At 40.7% G+C, this 23,657-nt stretch overlaps 1 long non-coding RNA gene across 1 annotated transcript; it reads right to left on the bottom strand.

Annotated features, from left to right (window-relative positions):
• Window positions 1–15,806: 15,806 nt before the first annotated feature.
• Window positions 15,807–17,301, bottom strand: LOC115067702. Its single transcript, XR_003847073.1, has 3 exons — window positions 17,200–17,301; window positions 16,983–17,095; window positions 15,807–16,113 (listed from the first exon to the last, which is right to left on the bottom strand). It is a non-coding gene; the product is annotated as an uncharacterized LOC115067702 (long non-coding RNA).
• Between the last annotated feature and the right edge of the window lie 6,356 nt (window positions 17,302–23,657).

The raw sequence follows: 23,657 nt of genomic DNA, 5'->3' as shown, positions 1-23,657 counted from the left end.
CTCTCTCTCTCTCTCTCTCTCTCTCTCTCTCTCTCTTGCTCTCTCTCCCCTGTCAATCTCTCTCTCCCTCTCTGTCCTCTATCTCTCCTTTCCACTTGGCCCTCTCTTCCTTTGAACCCTCCTTGTTTCCTCCCCTCCTCTATTTTTCCTTCCTGCCTCCCTTCCCCTCCTTTCCTTTCTTCTTCCTTCCCTTTCTCTCTTAGTTTTTGACAGGGTCTCATTAAACAGCCCAGACTGGCCTCAAATTTGCCATTTTACTGTCTTAGCCTTCCAAGTACTGAGATTATAAATCTGTGCCACCATGTACTGGTCATGGTATCCATTTCTGTATTTAAGATGAAGTCCAGTGTTACTGAAGTAGCACACTTTACTGCTAGACGTCTAGCCATCAGCATTATCTTTTCTTTTGTTACCCTCATTCACTAATGAAGTAGAGATTTTTAATCTGCTTTTGCTTAATATATTTTATTAAAAGACCTTTAATTCTTAGGATTCTGTCCCAAACTTGAAGAAGAGAGTAGCCAAAACAAAATGAAAAACAAAAACAAAAAACCATAAACCACATTACTATAATTAATATAAAACCTGTTCAAATAATTATTAAGTTAATGTTAGAAACAGGGAGTAAAATTGTATAAAGTATTGTTAGTGATTGTTTTATAATTTAATTCTTTTAATTTTTTTCTTTCCATCTATTCTAGTAGGCTTAGTAAAACAAAATCTACTCTCCAAAAACTGGTGCTTTTATGCTTGGGAGGCCCATTTCTCCATAGGACCTAACCCATTAGTTTATTTCTGTACCCACCACATCAATATCAGCTAGAATACCCTGTAATAGTGGCAATTTATTAACTTCTGCTGTAAAAACAGGAGGAAGGACACACACGATTTTTCCATGAAAAATGTGGTTAGTGGAGAAAGTGTTTTAGGGACACAGTAATATTGGGGGCCTGGGGAAGGAGCCAGATAAAGAAGCCCAGTGTACAAGCTGTTCAAGGTTAAAGAGGTCTCTATAACCCACACAGAACATCCTATTCTCTTCATTTTCCCTTTCTTCCCTTCACTGATACTTCTCCCAGAAGTATTCCTGCCTCTAAAAGCACTTACTGTGTAAAGGAGAGAGAACACAAAAGTAAATATATAAACATAGAAGTCAACAGGTAACAGAGATACCATGTTGACAGAGGAGAGCTTGGAGAAGTCAAGACCAGGAAAGGTTCTTGAAATGAACTTATACACAGCCTTCCTGGAGGCTTTTCCAACCTCCTGCTGCCCAGCACTGAGAGAGGAGGCTGCTTGTTTTTCCACAATGCAGATCTTTCAGCAACCCAGCCACCAGTTGCAAGGCCAGCCACACAGCTTGTGGGATCACATGGAACCTTTCTGAGAGCCTGCAGAGCTTAGAGAGACTGAGTGGGTTGCAAAAGAATCCTGTACCTTCTCATCAAGGGAAAAGCTAAGAGCCAGCATTCAGGGAGCCACATTTTTTTTTTTTTTTTTTTTTTTTTTTTTAGGTCTTTTTGAGACAGGGTCTCCCTGTAGCCCCAGCTGGCCTGGAACTCACAGTATAGACCAGGCTGGCCTTGAACTCACAGAGATCCACCTGCCTCTGCCTCCCGAGTGCTGGGATTAAAGGGGAGCCACATTTTTTACCAGGCTCCAAAGAGCAGGAAGAAGGACAGTTGCATTGAAACAACACTATGTCCAGAACAGTTCCACACAGCTTCCTTGGGGCATTAATTTGGGTCATCCTCTTACCAATACTATGAGGATCTAAGAGTCATATCCCCATTTTACAGGTAAGCCACAAGAAAACTAATTAACTGCCCAAAGAACACATAGCTACTCAACTGACATAGCTGGGACTTGAGCACAGACCCAGTTGGATTCCAGCACCTCTGTGGCTATATGGTTCAAAACTTGTGCTGCACATTAGAATCACTTGGAGAGCTGTTGTATCAATATCAACAATACTGATACCCGGGCCTCAGTCCCAGAAATACTGCTGTAATTGATCTTCAGCAGGGCCCAGGACATCAAGACTTTAAATGTTTCCCCAGGTGATGCTAATGTGCAGCCCGGCTTTCCAGCCACACTATTCTGCCTCCCACCTTCCACCCTTTGTCTCCCCATCACTGACTGCCATACCCTACTCCTAGACTCCTATTTTTTTTTTCCCACATAAAAGTCGCCCTTGCAGTGGGTTTAAAATATGCCCATGAATTCTCTGGTACTTCTCCCCGCAAAAGGTGGAGCTTGAGTCCCATCTCCTTGATTGTAGGGTGGACCTAGTGACTTGCTTCTAATGAAGGGTACTTGGCAGTACTGATGATCTATGACTTCCAAGACCAGGTATGAAAAGCACTGCAGTTTCTTCTTCCCTTGTGAATTGTGGATTGCTCCCCCTGGGGGATGCTAGTTGCTATGTCATAAGAACTCTCAGCCCTGTGGACAGGTCAGCAACTATGGATGCCTGCTAAGGGTAACCAAGAAAGAACTGATACCTTCCAGCGAATAACCAGTGAGTTGACCCAAGTGGGAGTGAATTTTTCAGCTCTGGTCAGTCCTCACAATGATTCTTCTGCTAAACTGCCCCCAGATGACTGGCCCTCAGAAATTGTCTGAGATAGTAAATAGTTGCTGTTTGGGGCTAATTGTAGGATAGTTTTTTGTGCAGCAATCACAGTTAATCCAGCTGTCTTCATCCTTCTCCCAAAATCCCAGGTTCTGACACACTGCCTTAGAACTGGGAAGGTGCCAGGACTGTAACAGAAGTAAGTGTGTTCTGATGTTCCAAGGAGGAATCGTGAATGCATTTACTGGAGAAACACAGCTACCTGCATTTTACATGTATATATAAATGTTATGTAGATGCCTAAAAAACATCTAGAAGAAACAAGTCAAACCACGAATAGAATAAAGCCAGAGATGGGAAGGGGAGCAGAATCAGGGGTAGGGGATTAAACCAGAGGGAGGAATTTTACCTCCTGCTCTGCAGACTATTGTGCTGTCTGGATATTTCACACTGAGACTATATCCACGCATCATTTAGATGATTAAGCATAGTTTTCCTACATAAAAGCAAGCAAGGTCTTAAAAATGTATATCATACCTAAGATTGGCTTCTGTTGGGAATAGAATATTGGGAATAGAATTCTGCAAGAACATTATGGATACAATGGTATTTTGTAGCCTGTCCTGGAGGCCTTAACACCAGGTAAACCCTGAATTGTAGACACTGTGGTGATGAAGAATAAGAGCAACAGGCCTGGAGCCTGAAGCCCACATGTGCTTGATTCTTGGTTCTAACACTTATGGCTTTGGCAAGACATGCAACAGTTCTGAACCTGTTTTCTCATCTGTCCAGTCAGAATTATGATTAGAAGGCTAAAGCAGTTGAATGCAGAAGTCATCATGCAGTGAACAATCTAAAAGTTGCATTCCTGAAACAGTAGCTATTGTCCTGTGCAAAAATATGATCCTGGTTCTAAACACTTACATTTTAGGAGCATTAAATGCAAGTAAATTGAGGACTCCATGAATTATGTATTTTGTCAGTTCATTTTCTGGAGGGGTACAAAAGGTTCATGATACAAAGTAAACTTTTGAGGGGTTATTGAGAAGTAAACCCATGACCCTGTTCATTCTAAGCCTGTGCTGAATTGCTGAGCTGCATCCTCAGTTCAAAGCAAACTTTTAAACGTTAACTATGTGAATTTTGCAGACGTTCCAGTGGCCAGATATTTGTTTGCTATTTAAAGTGATAAGAGCCTAAGTAACTCATATCCCTCAGTAATAAGAAACATGGAAGTAGTTGTGAACACAAAATAAAGTTATCTACTGGATATTGTCACTAAGAGAGTTCTCTCCCCTCTCCTGTGTTAAAGGTCACTCGGAACCTCAAAGACCTCAGTGTGTCAATAAAGGTGTTTTGTTTGACCCTTACAATATTTTTCATTGCCCACATTTAAAGTTTTAATTTATGTGAAAATACAGGGTTTATTTCGCTCTTAAAGAGCTGTTATAACTGTATATGTTACTGTAGCTGGAAGAAAAGATGTTGAATGTTCTCCTTACTAAGAAATGATAAGCGTGTAAAGCAATGACTATGCTAATTACCCTGATCTGATCATTAATGCAATGTGTACATGTGTGGAAACATCACAATGTGCCCCACAAATGTGTTTAATTATTTTGTGCCAAGAAAGTAAAATAACAAAACAAGGGGAAAAAAATGACATATGTGGCATGTTGTAGGCCAGTTGGCTAGGACTGAGTCATGGATTCCCCATGTAGTCAGGAACAGGGCTCTCTAAGAAGCCATAGCCTCATCTGGACTGATTTGCATCACTTATGAGGGCTCCCTCCTTACCCTTTAAACATTGAGTTTGCACCTCTGAAACTCTGGATGTTTACTCTGATGCCATAGGAATGCTGTTGGGATAGGGTGGGTCGCATGCTTCTATAATTATAACTGCTTAAGTGTGCCTGCAATGGAGAGATCCCCAAAATGGAGGCTGCCTTTCTGTTTACTTTTTAATGAACCAAAGGAAAGAAATGTGGCGCTCTCTAAAATGTTTCTGCAGGGAAACAAAGGGCTGCTATTTATAATCTATCCTTCTGCAATGAGCTAATATTCATCAGGAGGCCCTCATCTCTCAAGTGCCCTTAAGTTTCATGTCATCTTCTGCATCATCTTTTCCATTTGACTAAGTAGTCTGAGATTCTTTCTCTCCGTTCATGCTCAGGTTCTCCAAATAGAAGAGAATGCTGAACCATGACCCTTGCCTTTGATGTACACAGAGATGCTTATCAACTTTGGGGATATTGACTTCATTTTTAATATCATGGAGTCACTTGTGAATCAATACCTGTCCAATACTTGTCTAATGAATGTTCTTGTCTGAAAGATATTAAAAACAAACAAAAATAGGCCTTATTTTCTTAACTCAGCTGGAAGGCCTCTCCATGACCAAATTATTTCCCATAATTAACAAGAACAAAGTTTGAATTTGTTATAAAAAGAATCTTTCACTTGCTGATAATTTAGTCTAGGTCATCTCCCCCCCACCCCAAGCATTTTACTAAGAAGACTTTTGGGGCTAGAAATGTTTCTCAGCAGCAGGGCACTTGCTTAGCAATTGCCAGACCCTGGATTTGATCCTTAGCACCACTGAAAAAAGAAAAGGAAAAAGGAAACTTCCAACTATTTCAATAAATTGGAAGCATGGCACACTGACCACTTATACGTTCACCACTGATGTTCTGTAATGAATTTGTTATTCTTATTTTTTAGTTTTTTGTACACTTTTAATTGAATTTTTGTGTATTTCATATAAAACATCTTAATCATCTTTATACTCCCTCACACATCTGCACCTTCCCATAGCCCCCAAAACCAGATTTCATGCAGTCTGTCATTTATATTAGGGCCTTTTGAGTCAAGTTAGTGTTCCCAGACTTCTCTCTGTGCAAGTTCATCTACTGGGGTCTAGTCAGCATATTTAGAGTCACCCCCTTACAGAAGATCAGCTCTCCCTCACCTAACAGTAATCAGCTGTCGATAGTTCTTTGGCTAAGATTGGGCCCTGCTGCCCATTTCCACAGTTCTATGCTGGGTTTTTGTCTGCTTGAATTTGCATGGGCCTTGTGTATGCTGAAACCATTGCTGTAGATTCCATATGAGCAAAGTCCCAGGAGCCTGTAAAACTGTTTCCATATGGTCATGCACCTCCTCCCCTGGCTCTTAATATCTTTCCACCTGCTCTTCCCCAATGGTCCCTGAGCCCAGGGTGGGTGGAATTTAATATAGGAGTCCTATACACATGTCTGGAGAGGTCATAGATCTTAGAGAAAACCCTAAGGTTGTCACATCCCTAGACAAATGTAATTTCTTACTATGTGCTAAATTTGGATCCTTATATTTACAGACAAGCATGCCAGTCAACACTCATCAAAGAAGTTTCTTTTGGAACAGGTGGAGACTATTACAGAGTTCCATTCTTTGATCTCACACAGAGAATAAGTGTCTATGAAATGCCCAACCCTAAGTGGCACATCTACAATGGAATCTCTATACCTAAGGCTCATGGAACATAGTGGAACAAGGATTAGAGAGAATACTAATGCATCCCTCAACTCTCATCAGTGAAGCTCCCTCATGCAATGAACACAAAAGGACACAAATGGCCAAATCATAGAGAATAAGAGTCTGTTATACTTATTTTATCATACATTGATTCATTCTTCTTTTCATCTATTGATTCAACCTCATTTTTAACACATTTCAAAATAAGTTGAAATCAGCATATTTCACCACTTAAAAACTTCAGCATTTATATCATTAGAGTTTGATATTTGTTTATATTTTTATTTAATTTTGGGGGATGGGGGAAGTAGCTCAAGGTAGAGAACATGCTGACATAAGCATACATGGGGTCCTGAGTTTGATCTTCAGCATTACAAAGAAGGGAAAAAGTATTATAACATATATATGTATATATATAATTAAATTCACCATCCTAATCATTTTGAAGTATAGTGTTCTACAGTAGTAAATATATTTACTCTATTATGTAACTATCACTATCAATCCCTAGAACATTTTCCTTTTCTCCAACTGGAACTCTGCCTGTCAGGTATCAACTCTCCAACTCTGGTCATGTCCATTGTATTATTTGTCTCTATGAATGTGTCTACCCCAATGCTTTGTGTATGTAGACTCACACAGCATTTTTTCTTTTGTGAGTGGCTTATTTTTCTCAACATAATCCCTTCAAGGCTCATCCATTCTGTGCCAGGATTTCCTTCCTTTTTAAGACAAAATACTATTCTGTCTCATGTACATACCATATCCATTCATTCACCAGATATTCGCCTGCACCTGCCCTTTTTCCCCTCTGGATTTTACTTTCTAAGAGCAGATTAGATTTCTTCTACCTTTTGACTATTATGAATATCACAATAATAGTATTGTGGACATGGGTATATAAGTTTTTGTTTGCTTATGAAATACTTGTCCAAAATGACTTCTGATGATTCATAAAGTCCTGCATCTTCTGCAAGATTATCAATTTTGCACTGCAACTGTTTGTTTGCATGCCCTGACATCAAAGTGCTGGATCATGTGCTGACTGCATTCTTTTTTTCAAGAAACCTATGACTTTTTTAATATAAAATTTACATATAGCAAAATGTATACAACTAAAGTATACCATTTGACATCTTGAGACAAATATCTACTCTAGTAGATTTTTCCCTGTTTCAGGCTTTCAATATATAAAATAATGTTTCATTCAGAACACTGATGAATTCTGCTACCACAATCCTGATGGAAAGAGTGTGGGCTTAGACGACATCAGGGCCAGGATCCGCTGGTCTCCTCCCAGCATATATTTTGATGTCTGTAAGAGCTCTCACAGTCCTAAAGTCAGGAGTTTGTAAAAATAATCATCTCTCTTCCACTGCTAACATTAAACACTTTGCCCTGTGTAAGCAGCTCCTATACTACTTTTAGAGAAGGATTTTAAGCAGAAGAATGGGAACTCAATTTTCAAGCCCTACTCATTGCTAAGAAGGAATGAGCTCTCTCTACATTTAACACGCAGATTTTCCTGGGTCTAAAGAGTCTCAGCAGGCAGTGAGCAAAGTTCATCTTCTAGAGCAAGAAGTCATCATTGAAATTCAAAACATATATATATATATATACATATATGATTAACAAAAAATCGTATTAGTCTCATTGGGGAAGAGTGTGGAGAAAAGCACATTCTCAGATATTGCAAGTACCATTAAACAGTAAGGCAACTACTAATTCCTTTTAACTTTTTAAAGATAGAATCTTCCTGTAGCCCCAGCTGGCCTGGAACTTGCTATGTAGACCAGAGCCTGGCCATCTCCTTGCCTCTGCTACCCCAGTGCTGGGATTAAAGGTTGTGCCACCATGCCTGGCACCCTGATAACATTTTTAATACAGTTTATTCCTGAGTCAAGAATTTTATATCTAGAAATTTTTCTCACAGATAAGCTTGTAGGAGTATGCTAAGATGTATTTGTAGATGGTTGTTCAGGGCCACATGATGGTAGTAGCAAATGACTAGAAACAACCCAAATATCAGTCAGAAGGTAACTGTTCAAAATAAATCCTATATACCCACAGTTAGCTGGTATAACGTGCTTTACCAGCTTGGACACAAATGAAGTTACAGCTTTTTTTTTTTTTTTTTAATTACATTAGGCCCAAACATCTATGAGCCAGATTAGTGCCAGAGGAAGTCCACTGCCTTCTCCTGCTTCAGGCCTCATCCCTCCCCCTGAATTGTCCAACCACCCCAAGGCTTTCCTCTCTACAAAGTGGCCAGTCCTGCTTCCAAATGCCTCCTGGAGAGAGACTAGAGAATCTGATTAGTCTATTAGAAGCCTTGTTTTCAGCATCTGTTGCTTCTGTTTGCCATAATGTGACTGTTGAAAGCTGCAAACCTAATAAATAGGGACTAACATCACAAAATAAAGTTGGGGACAAAATGGCTGATTGAGTCTGTTTTGAAAAAATAAAAGTAAAGATTATCTTATTTCCCTTTAGACATGATTTATCTTTGAAGAGTATATATGACAAAACTCAACATATACTCTACCTAAACAGTGCTCTGCATTAGAATAAACAGAACAAATCAAGTGTTAACCTGATGGGGAGGGATAATTTTCCTAACTAAGCTATTCTGTAGCAAATTTTGAGGTCCTTTACTTCATAGAGTACAATGGCAGGGGTCATTTTGTAAAAAGATACAAAGGCTTCATAACTTTTCCCAAAGGCCTCATTTAATCCTTTGAGATTCTAACAATTTTCCTTTTGAAGAAAGTATCCTCTTAGCATCATGTTGTTTTTCTCATTGTGAACTGGCCTAACACTGCCAGATCTTCATTTTCTTATGAAACACTTGTCCAAAATGACTTCTGATGACGTCATAAAGTCCTGCATCTTCTGCAAGATTAGCAATTTTGCACTGCAACTGAAATGTGTTTTATTTGCATTGTATTGCGGGAAGTTTATAACATCTACAATCAGCAAAATTGGCTGGCTGAGTGGGGATAGATGCTGGGATTAAGTTAGGAGGGCTATTTAAGTGGGGACTAATTTAGTAAGTGGTCAGTTCATTACTGGATATTTTTCTGTTATGACTAATTTAGCTTCCCTACACAACTTAGCAACTACGGGATTCAGATAATGATAATGATAATGAATAGTTGGATAACAAGAAACTTCTATGCTGTGCAACACTAAAAAGGAATGCAGTAAGTATTGATATGGAAAGCTATGCACAACACGTTAGTATGAAGAAAGGAGATTCTAAGTGAATAGTATAACCATGTTACCATGAAATAATAGTAAAGGTTAGTTAGGATGGCACTAACACATAAATTAATAAAATAGCCTGGAAGATACTCCAAACTGTTATAGTTATTCCTAATGAGTATGTGGCAGTGGAGAAAGCCCATCTGGTTAACCTCATTTTTGAATGAACATTTACATTTTAAAATAAAACAAAAGACAGTTAAGGGCATTTTTTTCACTAGTATATCTGCGAGAGAGCCAAATAAAAAAAAAGGAAGGAAAAGAAAGGAACAAAGAGAAAAGAAAAACAGACTGGAAGTAGGTCAGCATCCAAACAAGGTATTCCTAATCTTTTTTGGGTCCCTTTTCCAAGACCCATAAAGTGCCCTAAAGCTCCTTTTCAACATAGTCAAGCCACAGACACTTGGTCAGAATCTGTCGTTTTCAAGGTACTATTTGCAGACTACTGCTCAGAGGAATATAAGGGTTTACAAGACTTATAGTCTTTCCTCAAAAAGCTAACAATAGCTGAGGAAAAGAAAGACCTTCATTTGAGGTAGGAAAGAAGACCCGGACGGCAGTGGCCAAGGCTTGAGCAAGATGGCACTAGCAAGGTGGCACAAACATGATGGTGGAGAAGCTGGCTAGCTGATTTCTCAGTCTTGACTTTCCTCGAGGACTCCACTTTTCCGAGCATGAGATGAAATTTGGCACTGAGTGAAAATAAAATCCTTTATCTCCCAAGGGAAGGGAAATCCATGGATTGGTCCAAAGGCCAGTTAGAGCTCCATCTAGACTTTATCAGAGTTCCAAGGGACTTGCGATAAGGATAATTATGAACTGAAATGGAGAACTTGGATATGTATTATTGTTTTTAATCTCCGCCCTGTCTTATGAATAAGTAATATGAGACTAAATCAAAGTCACCCCGTTGCTAAGGGCAAAATCAAGAATTAAACCCAGGATGTCTGCCTCTAGAGCACATGCTCTTTAATTTTTATGGCCTACTTCTTTGTCACAACAGATTAAAGCTGATCATCACACAGTCCTTCCGCAAGGTAGTTTATTAGCCCAGGAGACCAGAGGAAACCAGCTGTGGGAGTGGAATTTGGAGAAAGGTAATACTGGCTGGCAAACAACAGCACTATCCATGAAATCTCCATGGGCTTCCTGGATGAGAGGCTGCCAAGATTGCCGTGCACTGGGTCTTTCCTGCCACTCCTGGAAATGATCCCTTTAGGGCAGAGTTGAAGTGTGTTAACTGGGTCGCACTTTCTCTCTGTTAGCCAGTAAGCAGTCTATGTATTGGGTTCTGAATTCAGCTGCAACAAATTGCTTTTAACAAGTTACCATAGTAGAAATTTCAGTTGTGGGCTCACTTTATATGACATATTCACTATGGGACAAGAGTGTTTTATAAACGCTGTACAACATAACTGATTTGTGATAATGTTATATGCCCTAACATTTAGCTCTCACTTTTACCAAGTACTTTTTAGAATTTTAGAAATATAATGTACCTCTTAACTATCATTATAGTATAACTTGGATTTGTGAACCATTCCAAAAGAGTTAAACATTTGTAAAAGTGTACATTTTTAAAAAAGAAAAAAGTGTATTTTGTCAGGTAAAGCTTCTTACATATATTAGATTACAAAGTAATATCACAGGATTCACTGTACTTTAAAAAGTGGTTTGAGTTCACTACTATATAAAAAACAAGCAATTTATTTAGGTCATTTCCCTTCTTGTAGAATGAAAACAAGTTGCTTCTTAGATGTATTCTTTAAAAATTACTTTTATTATTTGAGAACTTCACACATGCAGATAGTGTTTCCATCACTCACTCCCTTCCCACTGCTGGCCTGGAACTCTCTGTGTAAACCAGGAACACACACAGAGATTTTTCTGCCTCTATCTTCTGAGTGCTGCCGATTAAGGCATGTACTATGTCTGGCTATATGTGCTCTTTTTTGAAACCCGCAGAGTCCATTTAACACTGCCTGTATGTGCATGCGTGTAGGACCATTGACTGGAGCAGGACCGTGGGTAGCCTCTCAGGGGCTACATCTGTGAAGAAAACTGTCCCTCCCTCAGCACCCATCAATTGCTAGTAGCTCCTCAGCTAGGGGTGGTACTTCCTGAACCCATTCCGCGCCCCCCAACCCCCCAACCCCCCAACCATGCTGGGATTTTGTCTGGCTTGATTTTTGTGCAGTCCTGTGTATGCAGTCATTGCTGCTATGAGTTCATGTGTGTCACCACCCTGTCATGGCCAGTAACACTGTTTTGCTGCAAAGTCCACTACCTCTGGCTCTTAACAACCTTTCCTCCTCTTCTTCAGAAATGATCCCTGAATCCTGGAGGAAGTGAGTGTGATACAATTGTCCCATTTAGCGCTAAGTACTGCACAGTCTCTTATTCTTTGCATGTTGAAGAGTTGTGGGTCTCTTGGGGTAGGACATGAAATGCAAAAAGACTCCCCTTTTATGGAAAATGTCTTACAGTTATTGCCTTGAGAGGTTTAAAAAGTAATCCTCAATATCTGAAACTATAGGAAAATAATTTGTGGATTATAAGCTACAAATTCTTTTTCTCCCCCCCCCACCTTCATATCTGATGATGTGAGAACCTAGTATTGAACACTGCAGTGTTTTATGGTCAACCTTAAAGGTCTTTGTGAAATAATAACCTGCAGTTTAGCTGAGACCAACATCAGAATCCTAAGCATTATTGTCTGAGAACAAATTACTTGATTAGTAAGTGGGTCGAGCCATCCACCTGGTATTCACGTCTCAAGAAAGATCTTGTGGTTGTTTCTAATTGTTATATATACAGTAAATCCTGTGAATAGATACTACCTTTCATTTCTTTGGTAAAAATGGTCTTGGGAAAAAACAGCAGCTAGCATTAGTACTAAAATGCAATGGCATTCATTAATTTGTATGATTGCATTTAGATATCATGTGATTGTATTTAGATTACAATTAGATGCAAGACATTTATGACTTCTGGATGTAGTTGTGAACTTAAAGACTCTATATTATACACATATATTTATCTGCAGTCTGACATGCCTTCTTTGAGCAGAGATATCAAGACACCTTCAGGTTTTACATGGTAGTTAGACATAAAATACTACATTATATACTATAATCTTTTGGGAGAGCCAGCACCTTTGGTAAGCCAACTGTGTTATATAACTGCCAAGACCTGAAATTGTCATTTTGCAATAAAACCTCTCTTGGGTCAGTGAGTTGGTTGCTTTCCCCTAAATTTTTCTTTTAAAAAAATTCTCTGAAGTTGACCTTGTGGTCCACCACTCTGCTGCCAAGAAAAGGGCTCATTGTTCTCAACTGAGAGCTTTGTATTACAATCACAGATAATCTCAGGGTCATGCAAGCCATAGAAGGAAGGTGGTCCTTCCACCAGATATCACCAGACAGTTGATAAGGGAAGAGTTGATACCATCTTTGATGCATTTTCCGCATATTCTCTTCCTAAGGAGGTTGTTAAGCATGCTAGATTATAAGTGGAGCACTGAGTTCAATCATTTATTATTCCACACATGCCCCTTACTGGCAGTCAGTGAAACTCAGACGAGAATACCCTATCCAGGACTTGATTGTGATGACACATGGCAAGATGTCAAGCATCTCCAGAGGTCTTAGAAGTTTGGCCTATTGCCATTTGAGAATGGCTTCTGATTTTCATTTGGCCTTCATGAGGATATTGCAAAAAAAAAAAATTCTCATAACTGGTTCTAGCTGTAATTCCTAATGGTTGTTCTGGAAAGGTAGTAGCATCCTATGGTTGGGTTTCTAGATTCTGAAGGGTCTTCTACTGTCCCAGAAGAACTCAAGGAAACTTGATTTCCAGAGCCAGAAAGATTCATTTATTAAAGCATGTGTGTAGCTTCATTGCCTTGAGCTAAAAGATTTATTCTTTATGAAGCCTGAACAATGCCAGAAACACATCATTAAAATGTTAATTTAATTTGACCTGCTGATGTAAGAATTCAGAGAATATGGTTTACCTAAGTGACTGGGATTTGTGGTACTGTTGTTGATCTGGAATAATTCTAGGGATGAGAATTGAGGAAGACTCTCTACCTTCATTGTATATCTAAGTATAAGTTATGCTTGCTTCATAATTGTTGATTTCTGTACTTTTGATAAACATTAAGTCCATTTCTAAGAGGAAAGTAAAAGTTAAAAAATATATATGGCTGATAAGTTTAATTCTGTGAGCACAGGATTTTTGTTTGTTCTTCCCTCCCCTACAACTCCTCTGAGCTGAAATAGGAGAAAGACCTTTCTGATATACTGAGACCTTGCTTTGCAGGTCACCAGCAGAGCCATAGTAAAAGCTAAAACTTTGCAGCCCCAATGTCACAAAAGTATTCCTTTCTATTTGCCAAGATAAAAATCCAAGTCGTGGCTTAAGACCATATTGTAAAATGTAAATAACATTTTAATGAGCACTATGGAAGGGTGAGCTGGGCCAGCTGCCCACCACTGAAGGTCTGGATTTAAGTGCACCTTGGGTAGTAATGAAACTAGTTTGGTGGTCTTCCCCTCTGTAGTAGACATTTTCCCACATTAGAAAACCAGCACAGGATTTCATGCAATTCCATACAAAGGACAATTACAGCTCTGCCCAAAACCAGAACTGGAGTATGGATGGGGTAACTGGAGGAGAAACAACCAAGAAATAACAGAGAGCCTTTTAGAAACTTGAAGTTAAACTCCTGCCTGGACTTAAGAGGAAAAGAGAAAAGGGCAAATATGCCTGGACTTAAGAGGAAAAGAGAAAAGGGCAAATAATCACATGTGTATTTTTATTTCCGTCCACATTCTTAATCTCAAATGCCATCTGAAGAACTATCTTCATTCCTACTTCCTTCACAGTCCATGTTCTTCCCTCTGTGAGAGCACGTTTTTTTTTTTTTTTTTTTTTAAAGCATTGACTGGAAGCATTGTGCTCACTTTACTATACTACTAACTCCAGTTGCTGGGACTCCAGGGCTGAGCACCCACATCTAAAGTAGATTCCATGGGAACTATACTCAGGTCTTTCTTACTGCTCCTAATTTCAAACCCATCATCTCTAACGAGATTTATCTCCATCTCCCTTAATCCAGGCACAGTCCCAGTTCCTACAAGGAGCCCTTTCAAATGAGAAGTGCACACCTCTCCAGTTTTGCACTTGTCCATATGAAACAGTTAATGCCTAATCATATACCTCTGATGAGCCCATATCACAGTTCTTTTTGAAAGTATAAATCAATACTTAAATGTGTGTGTAGGGGGGAGACATAAATTGCTATATTCTCGACCTCACTATGCTTCAATCAAAAAAGATTCTTCATTATTTTCTGTTTGGAAAAAGGTTCTACCTCTAAATCCCTTAATGATTCTACCTGATTTGGATCTATTAGCCTTTATGGTAAATTAGGAGCTTGTATCTTTTCACCATTGCCTTTGGAATAACTGGCCTAGCCCCATACCTGAAGAGACTCATAAGACCCTTAAAGTGATCCAGGTAGGGTCAGTTCCAAAAGTAAATGGTGCTGAGTGTCACCCCACCATTGGATGTCTTGTCTTGAATGCTTTGATATGGGGCTTCAGGAATGATCACATTTGGAGATGCATTCATTACAGGGCATCCACTTCTGCTTGCATGTAGAGCTCCCTGGCCAGCAGGACAGGTCTCCTACAAGCTCTCCACCTTCACTGTTCCCCTCTCCTGACCTCTCTCTCCCCCTCAAAAATAAAAACCAACAAGCTTATCTTCTACTTAGAGAAAGAATGTACTGTTCCTGGAAGGTTAAGGGTTCTGACCCTTAGGACTACCCCAGAGGTTACAGGTAGAGTACTTCCCTGTGGCAGGATAATGTACCTTTCCTGGAGCTGGGTCTACTTTGCCCTAAGGTTACAATTCTGCACAAAGAAGCCTTTAAGGGTACTGTTGCAGGCCTCCACACTGGAGGTTTATGCCTGTCGATCTTAGAAAAAAAGGAGCCTGTAATAAAACTACAGGAGCAAGCAGTAGGGAATTACAACTCCAGGATCAGTGGAGGTCTGCCTCAGCCCTGCTAGATGCTGAGCCTTAGGCCTTTCTGAGGACTGAGAACAATAAAGTAGAAGGAATTTAAGTCTATTGGCTGCTGGATTGCATTAGCAGGACCCCGGAGAAGGGGGCACTTGCTGAGGGTGTACTGATTTCTGGCCACTGTTCTAGTGCCAGCCAAGGTAGCGAGATGCAGTCTGGGAGAATGAGAAAAGTTCATCCAAGTCAATGCAGCCTGTGATTATGCAGACACCCAAGCTGGAGGCTATGTGTGTGGTAGCCGCTGCTACTCAAAGTGTAATTCACTTGATTTATAGATAATATGAGCAAATACTACTACTATTTCAGTTAGTGACCATGATGGGCAGAAAAATAGGAAACCCATCTGGAGGCCTGAAAGACGTTGTAGAGACGGGAGGAAAACCAAAGGTGGTGACATCTGGGAGCCTCGCAGAGAAAGGGTAGGGAAGCCACCAAGCAGACTTGTATGCTTCGGGGGTGAGGAGAGAACAGGGATAATGGAACTGAGAATCCAGGGGGCATTGCTGCCACCTGTCCAGCAGTTCTGCAGTCCTGGGTTTGGCAGCGTGGCCCTGATGCCTGTACCAAAGGTTCGCTGGTCCCAGCTTGAGAGCTTCCTAAAATATCCTCCGGTCTGATGCAATAGCACTTTGTGATGGCACTGCATTGCGATGTGGTGACAGGATAACCTAGTGTTGTGGAGAGAGGGCCTTTTAAGTCTTCATAGAATTTGATTTGAGAGAGGCCAAATGAACCCAGCATCCCCAAAGGAAAACGGGCTAGGTGGAAGGGCGGGTAAGTTCTTTGGTGTGGAAAGACTTGAGTTCCCATCCACCCACTCTCAGTGCAGAGGGCTGGGCACCTGGAGAGTTGCTCACCAAGGCATGGAGCTCAGGAGGACAACCCTAAGGAGTCCTTTCACAATCCATAGCACTTTGATAATCAAGCCAGGAAGGGCTATGTTAAGCCAGCTTTCACTCTGGAAAGAGCAGTACAAAGGGGTAAGGTCCCAGCTCTAGGGCACCTTCTGGATAAAGACCGAGTTTACTGGGGAAAGGGAGAGGAGCCAAGCCCCATCTGAAAAACAGACCAAAAGCCAAGACCCAGGAGCACCCTAAGTTAGGCCATGGTCATCTCCAAATAAAAATGGTTTGTCAAGTTCTGTCAGCTCTTGTTCTGCGCAAGGATTTGTATTTTGAAACCTCCACCTTGCAAAAGTGTGCAAGGCTTTTCTCTCCCCTACCCAGGCCATTCTACCTCTCTTAGAGGGCCAAGTGTGTCAAAGGGAGAAAGGTTTGAAAATTTTGCTCCCTTACCAAAATGTGTAAAGTGTCAACTACCTCTCCTGCCATTCCCACCCCCAATGTTCAAAGTGTTCGAAAGTAAATACTGCTGCTTTTCAGCGAGCAATCAGCACAAGTTGAAAGGCACATGCTGTTGCATTTCAGATCAGATTGTATGTTAAGCAGGAAAATACACTCCCCCCGCCAGTCCCCCTCCCCGCCTTTTTTTGTAGCTAAATGCATGTCTAAAGAAGCCACCAGGCAGAGCCTCTCACTTTGTCTTGGCAGGGCACAACCATCAGACGAAGTGGGAGGAAGAAACATTAACTTCAACAGCTGTTTCTTGACCCCGGCTGTCAGTCTTCCCCAGAATAAATTTTGGAGAGTCCTATTTGAAACAAAGAGGGAGTTTTGGGGGAGAGAAAAGTTGGTTAGTTCCAGGGCTGTCACCCAAAGAAGCAGAGAACAAGATGTTTGCAGTTACCACGCCACCTGCAAGCCTCTGCCGGGTGCAGGGATGGAGCAAAGTAACTTGAAAGCTCCCCTCTCAGCGCCCTGTGCCTGCAGCTTCCCCCCCTAACGCGCGCCCAGATCCAGCGCCGGTGGTAAGAGCCGTAGCTCGACTACAGTAATTCCCCAGCTCGGGCGGCTTGAAACTGCTCGGGCTGAATAGCATTTGCTGTTCCGTCCTGCGGCCGCCTCCCGCCGCCGCTGCCGCGTTCCCTGCAAAGCAGCTCTCATTATCCCGGAAGTTGTGCTGACACAGTCTCGCTGCCACCAGAAGTTTGTCAACATCAAACTTCTCCTGTGTGGGGTACGTTCACCTTCCACGAGTATTTAATCGAGCCAACAAGCAAACAAACAAACCCAAATAAACCTGCCCGTGATGTCATGGTCTCTTATTTTCCTGGAAAGGATGGGGCTGTTTGGAATTTGCTGGTGGGCTCTGAGAGCGCCTGTGGGTTTCTGGGAGGAGACAGGGACGGTCCCGGGTGGGCAGTGGGAAAGGGACTGCTGAGGGATGTGCTGGCTCTTGACGCTGGAGGCTGGAGGGCTTGCAGAGGGGTCTGGGGCCCGGGCGGCGAGCTGGTCCTTGGAGCCTCTTGGCTCCAGCTGGTTTTGAGGATGCACAGGTTGGCCAAAGGTGGCTTTGCATCCCGACCCCCTCCACAAAGGTTATTTGGAAGCAGTGGCCAAGCAAAGCTGCCCGCCCCCCTCGGACGCCTTCACATTCAACACTCCTGCAGGACAGAATCTTTGGAAATAAAGGGCATTGGGGTCATAAAACACAAGGGAAATCCGTGGGCTGAGAGGGCAGGGATGTTCCACCTTTTTCTGTCTTTAGAATGTTTGTTCAGATACCTTTATTGGTTCTGTTAAACTTCACTGACTCCTTTCCCTAGGCCAGCTTCCCTGTTCAGTTCAAGTTCAGCTACCTAGTTTGGGTGTTTGTGGTTTCCAGTTGCTCCCCAGCTGAGAGGCTCCTGGCTAGCCCCCACCCCTACCCCGCAAGGGTGGTGGGTGGACATGACGCTCCCATTAACCCTTTCCATCCCATTCGTTTCCTGCTCAGATGTTGGAGAGGCCTTCCAGGGCCTGGAAGAGTTTAGAGGCACTGGCCTTCCTAAAGTGTGGTAGCTTGGGGGAGGGGGGTAGCTTCCTGGAGAGGGTGGAGTTTCAGGTGCTGATACTAATTTTGTGTCTAGTTTCCAAGGGCCACCTCCTGCCTTTGACACCCCCACCCCTATGTAATGACAGGTCAGATGTAGGCAGCTGAGAGAGCTCAACATCTCTGTAGTGGGCAACCCAAAGCCCAGGGTTCCATAGATTGGAAATGTACGCACATGAAGATGCAGCAAAATTCTTCCTTGCTCTTCAAAAATAAATCTGAGTAGAAATAAACGTTGCTGAAGAGAATTATCCATCTGTGGAACCTCTGGAATGGGGAGGAGTTTGAATCAACTTAGGGAGTCAGGAGCTAAGTTTACATTTCTTGTTGGTCAGCTGTTAATGACCATGTTTTTAGAAAAATTTATTAGCATACATCTTCAGTAAGAAGACACTTTCCCTATTTTTTTTCAAACTAACCTAAACAGTGAAATTGTACTTGCTCCAAGGGGCCCGCTTATCATAAACACATACCAAAAACAAGCAATCAACAAAAAAAATTAGAAAACAAAACATAAAGAATCCCAGTAACTGGGGTGTTTCACATGACTGGAAGTTATTTTTGAAAAGAGAAATCAAGCAGATTCAACTACAGTCATAGTGCAGGATGTTCTTACGTGTGTGTACATACATATGACACATAACACAAACAGAAAAGTGTGTTTTCAGGGCTGGAGAGATGGCTCAGTAGTTAAGAACACTGGCTGTTCTTATAGAAGACCCAGGTTTGAATCCCAGCACCCACATGGCAGCTAACAACTCTCTGTAACTCCAGTTCAGGGAATCTGACAGCACCATTGCAAATTTGCTCCTTGGTCATGCTTCAGAAATTTCAAATAGCTAGACTTGGTTTAAGATAGTATTTTAAATCTTATTTATTTATTTTCTAATAATCCACAAAGTATAACTCAACATACTTTACCACAGTGGATATGAATCAAGGACATGTGGAGGATTCCATCTCCAACTCCATGTTCATGAATTATTTGTCTTGGTTGTTAATCTGTCCTAGTGTAAAAAGCCTAATTTACAAAGCTAAAGGACTTTAGCAGATTACAATATTAAATGGTTCATATGGTTGGGCTTATTTACAAATAAAACTATTTTGCATTTCTGTCTGTAATTTCCTACTTGCACAAGGATAATTATCAGAGTTTTCAGTTTCTTGTTCAAGAATGGGAGCTGTAAACATGAGGAAACAATTTCTTTTTACAGCCATGTGAGCTCTGTGCTCATCTGGATTTAGTTACTTCATAAGGTAAATATCACTAAATGTGCACCGGGATCTTCTGGGATCCAAGGCACTGGACTGGTGAAAACAGTCTACTGTGAAATACTAAAGAATGAAATGCAAAAGAATGTAAAACAACTGAATTCCTTTGCAGAGCTAATTGGGTCAACTATGGTATTCTTGAAAGTGGAGATTAATTTGAAAAAAATTTTTAAAGTATTTTCAGTTTAATTTTGGTTACATTTAGGTTATTTTAGTCAGTATGATTATTAGAATTTTACCCCAGGAATTCAATTAGAACAGAATCTTCTGAAAAATATATACTCTCCCATGAATAATGTCCACTAATGAAAACGTAGGTTTTGAACTCCGCGCTAATTGTTTTAAATAATGAAGTTCTTGTAATTATTTTTATTTAAGGGCAAAATATCTATATAGATAATAGCCAAAGCTAACCAAAGTGCTTTAAAAATTAATTAATATTAATGAAATTCATGAGTAGCGCAATACTGCCCCTGCCTGCCTCAGGAAAACAAATGTATTGACTTCGTTCTCCTGAAACAACCACCCGTAGTTACTGATGGTTCAAATAATTTTATTGCTAAAGTGATCGTACATAATGCAATTTTTGCAATTCATGAGACTTGGCCCTGTTTACTAGACTTAGATTTCTTTCCAAAAACTAAATCTGTTTTATCTTTTGATATGTCTGAATGCCATTTCTGTTCATTAATTTGCCATCTCAAGATATTTCTTTTTCATTTTTCTAAGCTTCCCTCCCCTCCTTGTTTTCATAGTTCAAATAAACCACTGGGGGTTTTCAGGCCCTTACTTATATTTAGTATACAGATATAGAGTCATTAGTCAGCACTTTAATTCACCTAAATTTGTCTAAACATATTGGAAACTGCCCAGACATTTTTCCTACGAAATTGACAAATGGATGTCAATCAAGTGACCCCACCCATTTCAACCTTGTTTTGTTTGAAGTGTGAATGTTTGTGCATATTTCCTCCATAAACATAGAGCAGTCTGTTTTTTTGACCTTGCTTGCTAAGGCAAGTTTCTCAGGCAGCTCACTGGTTGACATTAGTCTAAATTTGCAAAAATTTAACACCAAATAGATGATGGAAAAGAAGTAATACACAAAATTAAATTAAATCGAACAATCCATTCCTTTAAGATAAATAAGATAAATAATGTTGAGACTCTAAATTCAAGATTCGACAATTTTACTTCAAACGAATTTGTAATAAGAAAGGTAAAATCATTTATTTAATTTTTTGCAGAAACGTTGTGTGTGATTGTGTCATTAGTCATTCTTACACAGAGAGAGAGAGAGAGAGAGAGAGAGAGAGAGAGAGAGAGAGAATATAAAAGGGAGAGAGAAATATTCCTGCCTTCCATAGGGTTGTTTTGAGTTTTCTATTACATATACATCTACATATTTTAAAAACCTACATACACTGTGCTTTGTGTATTGCAGTCTGGTGTCCTATTTCTATTTTTGTTTTTTGTTTTTCATAACCAGCTCAATTTCTAGTGCTGTTTGATAGGTGAATGTGCTTATTAGGACTTGATGCCAATTTTAATATGAGATTATTCTGACTGCCCATGAAATCTACTGCTGTCTTATACCACGAAACATGTTCTTACATGCTCAGAAGTTGCTGCTGTTAAAAAAAAAAAAATCTGTGTTGATATCATAATTAGTTTGTGTGTTTAGCCAAGATGTGTTATGGCATAAGATTAGACAAGAAAGATTCTAAAATCCTAAATAGGTTAGTAAATCCTTGATAATAAATATAGTTTGATGCATAAAAATTATATTTAACATGTTAGTACCACATACAGAGTAATCATTTTTTTCTAAAGCTGTCGTGAAATTTCTTTGTCCATAAGGAATAAAGGAAAGTTTAGAATTTTAAGTTATTTCATCTAGAAATGCTGGGAATGAAGCTAGCCTTTATGCCCAGGACAATTGACTGCAGTTTTACCTCCTATTACCTATGACAGGATATTTAATTTTATTCCTGCGACCCAGAGAATTTTTGGTGACTCTTGAAAAGTGGAATGTGGAAAGTATCCCCAGCTCATATGTGAGAATTCAACAAATAATACTCTACTAAATGACCATTTGCACCATGACTTGTTACTATAATGCAGACATGGAGAAGTCATGGACTAAACTGCGGGTTTCAGAGTTTATACTATCTTTTGACTGTGGCTATAGTCAGACTCATCGTGGCAATTATATTTTAGCATTCAATGTGTTTTTGGGTCCAGTAGTGCTTTTCTTTCCAAATTTGTTGTACATAAGATAAAATGAGATTTTTTTTCCTAATGGCCTCTTCTGCAAGCTAGACTTGTTTTCTAAAATACCAGACTGGGCATCTTACTTTGTTTATATATGGAACAGAAGAATCCTGAATTGGGGGAAAAATCTGGCTCTCTTCTTATGATTTGGAAACAATGTATTTTTTTTAAATATATAGATTTATGTCTAAAGGCTAACTGCCTTTTTAAGGAAGAAAAAAATGCAACTTTGGTTTTATTAATAAACATTACTAACTCAGTTCTCGACAACTCCTGGGAGTTAGATACGGGCCTGCTCAAGCTGTTCTGACTTACATTTTTAAGATATGCAACACGTGTGTGATGACCACCCACTTAGTGTCTAAGTAGTATGTTTACTTTCCTATACTTTTCTGAACTCCTTCAACTTTGGAGATGTACATGTGGTATAGATCTCTGTGCTAAGGAGCCTGGTGTGGGAATCTGACCTCACAGAGGCCTCCAGCCATGTCAGTCTTTTCTTCCTGGTGCGTGGCTCCTTCTCACAGCCGTGTGGGTGACTCTTCTCCCTGTCCTTATTAAAGCCATCCTCCTCCTCCAAAGTTTGTCTCATCAGGCCTCTGGATCTCCAGTAGGCAGCTATGGAATGGCTGGATACCCACCTAAGGACACGGATTGACAAGTTCAGTGGTCACTTACAAGCTCTTTAAGGCCTAAATTAGCCAGGCTCCCCACATTGACCTCTCAGAGAGGCTATTTTTAGTCAAAGTGTCTTAACAGTGGAGAAGTTTTAGATTATGCCTGTAAACAGGCCACACTCAGGCTGTGGTTCCTGGAATCCATAGTTCAGAGCCCCAAAACACTTTAAAATGTTTTATGATCACTAGAGGGCTCAGGATGAATCCCCCAATGCCTGTAAAAGTCCCAGAACCCTATTTAGCTAGTGCTTGCAATCACATTGGGCCCATTTCCATAATAAGGACAAGAAGAAGCCTTTAGGTAGGCTAGGAAAAATGGTAAGGTTGGATGTTTCCATCCCACCGTTCCAAGGAAAGGACTATAGACAGGCAACTGAAGGGATAGATACCCAGGCCAGACTCTTGACAACTCCTGGGCAGTGAGCCAAGCAAGCACTGGGCCCAGCTCCAGGGGCCCAGCCAAGGCCCAGGGCACTCACTGGTTCAGAGCTGGCAGAGATGAGCAGTCCTGCCGGCAGGAAAGTGAGTTGAACAGCTTGGGAAAGAGCAAAACCAGGTTGCCCAGGAGGCTGCCTTCCTAAGACTTCACTTGTCAGCAACAATGGCAATAGAGCCTTGGTTTCTTACTTCCTAGGGGGTGGCAGGGAGAGGGGAGGGAAGCTACTGGAAGTAGGACTGAGCCCATCAGTGGGCAGTGGCTAGCTACCCAGATCAGGGAGGCAGGAGAGAAAGGGTATTACCCAGGTGGGGAGAAAACCTTGGATGGCATCCTTCAGTAATTTGAGATGTCCCAGGCTAGCTTTGCCTGGGCTCCTAAGTGCCCTCTGAGAGTGAGTTGGTGCAAAAGGACAGGGTTTCCCTGAGACGTCTATCTGCTTTATAGTGTCTATAATATGTTAGACTATCCTTGCCCCAAGACTTGAGAGGTTTCTTTGAGAGTAAGGGGAAGGGTAAAATCTTTTTCGCCTGTTATTTTGCTTCTTTTCAGTGCTTATCTTAATGTTATAAGGAACAGAAAATACAAACAAGCAAAACAAAACTAACAAACAAGGAAGGAA

The sequence above is a fragment of the Nannospalax galili genome, unplaced genomic scaffold, assembly GCF_000622305.1.
Source record: "Nannospalax galili isolate Female #2095 unplaced genomic scaffold, S.galili_v1.0 scaffold45, whole genome shotgun sequence".
NCBI classification, from domain to species: Eukaryota; Metazoa; Chordata; class Mammalia; order Rodentia; family Spalacidae; genus Nannospalax; species Nannospalax galili.
The sequence above is the reverse complement of the archived record's forward strand: the minus strand, read 5'-3'. Positions and strand labels throughout refer to the sequence as shown.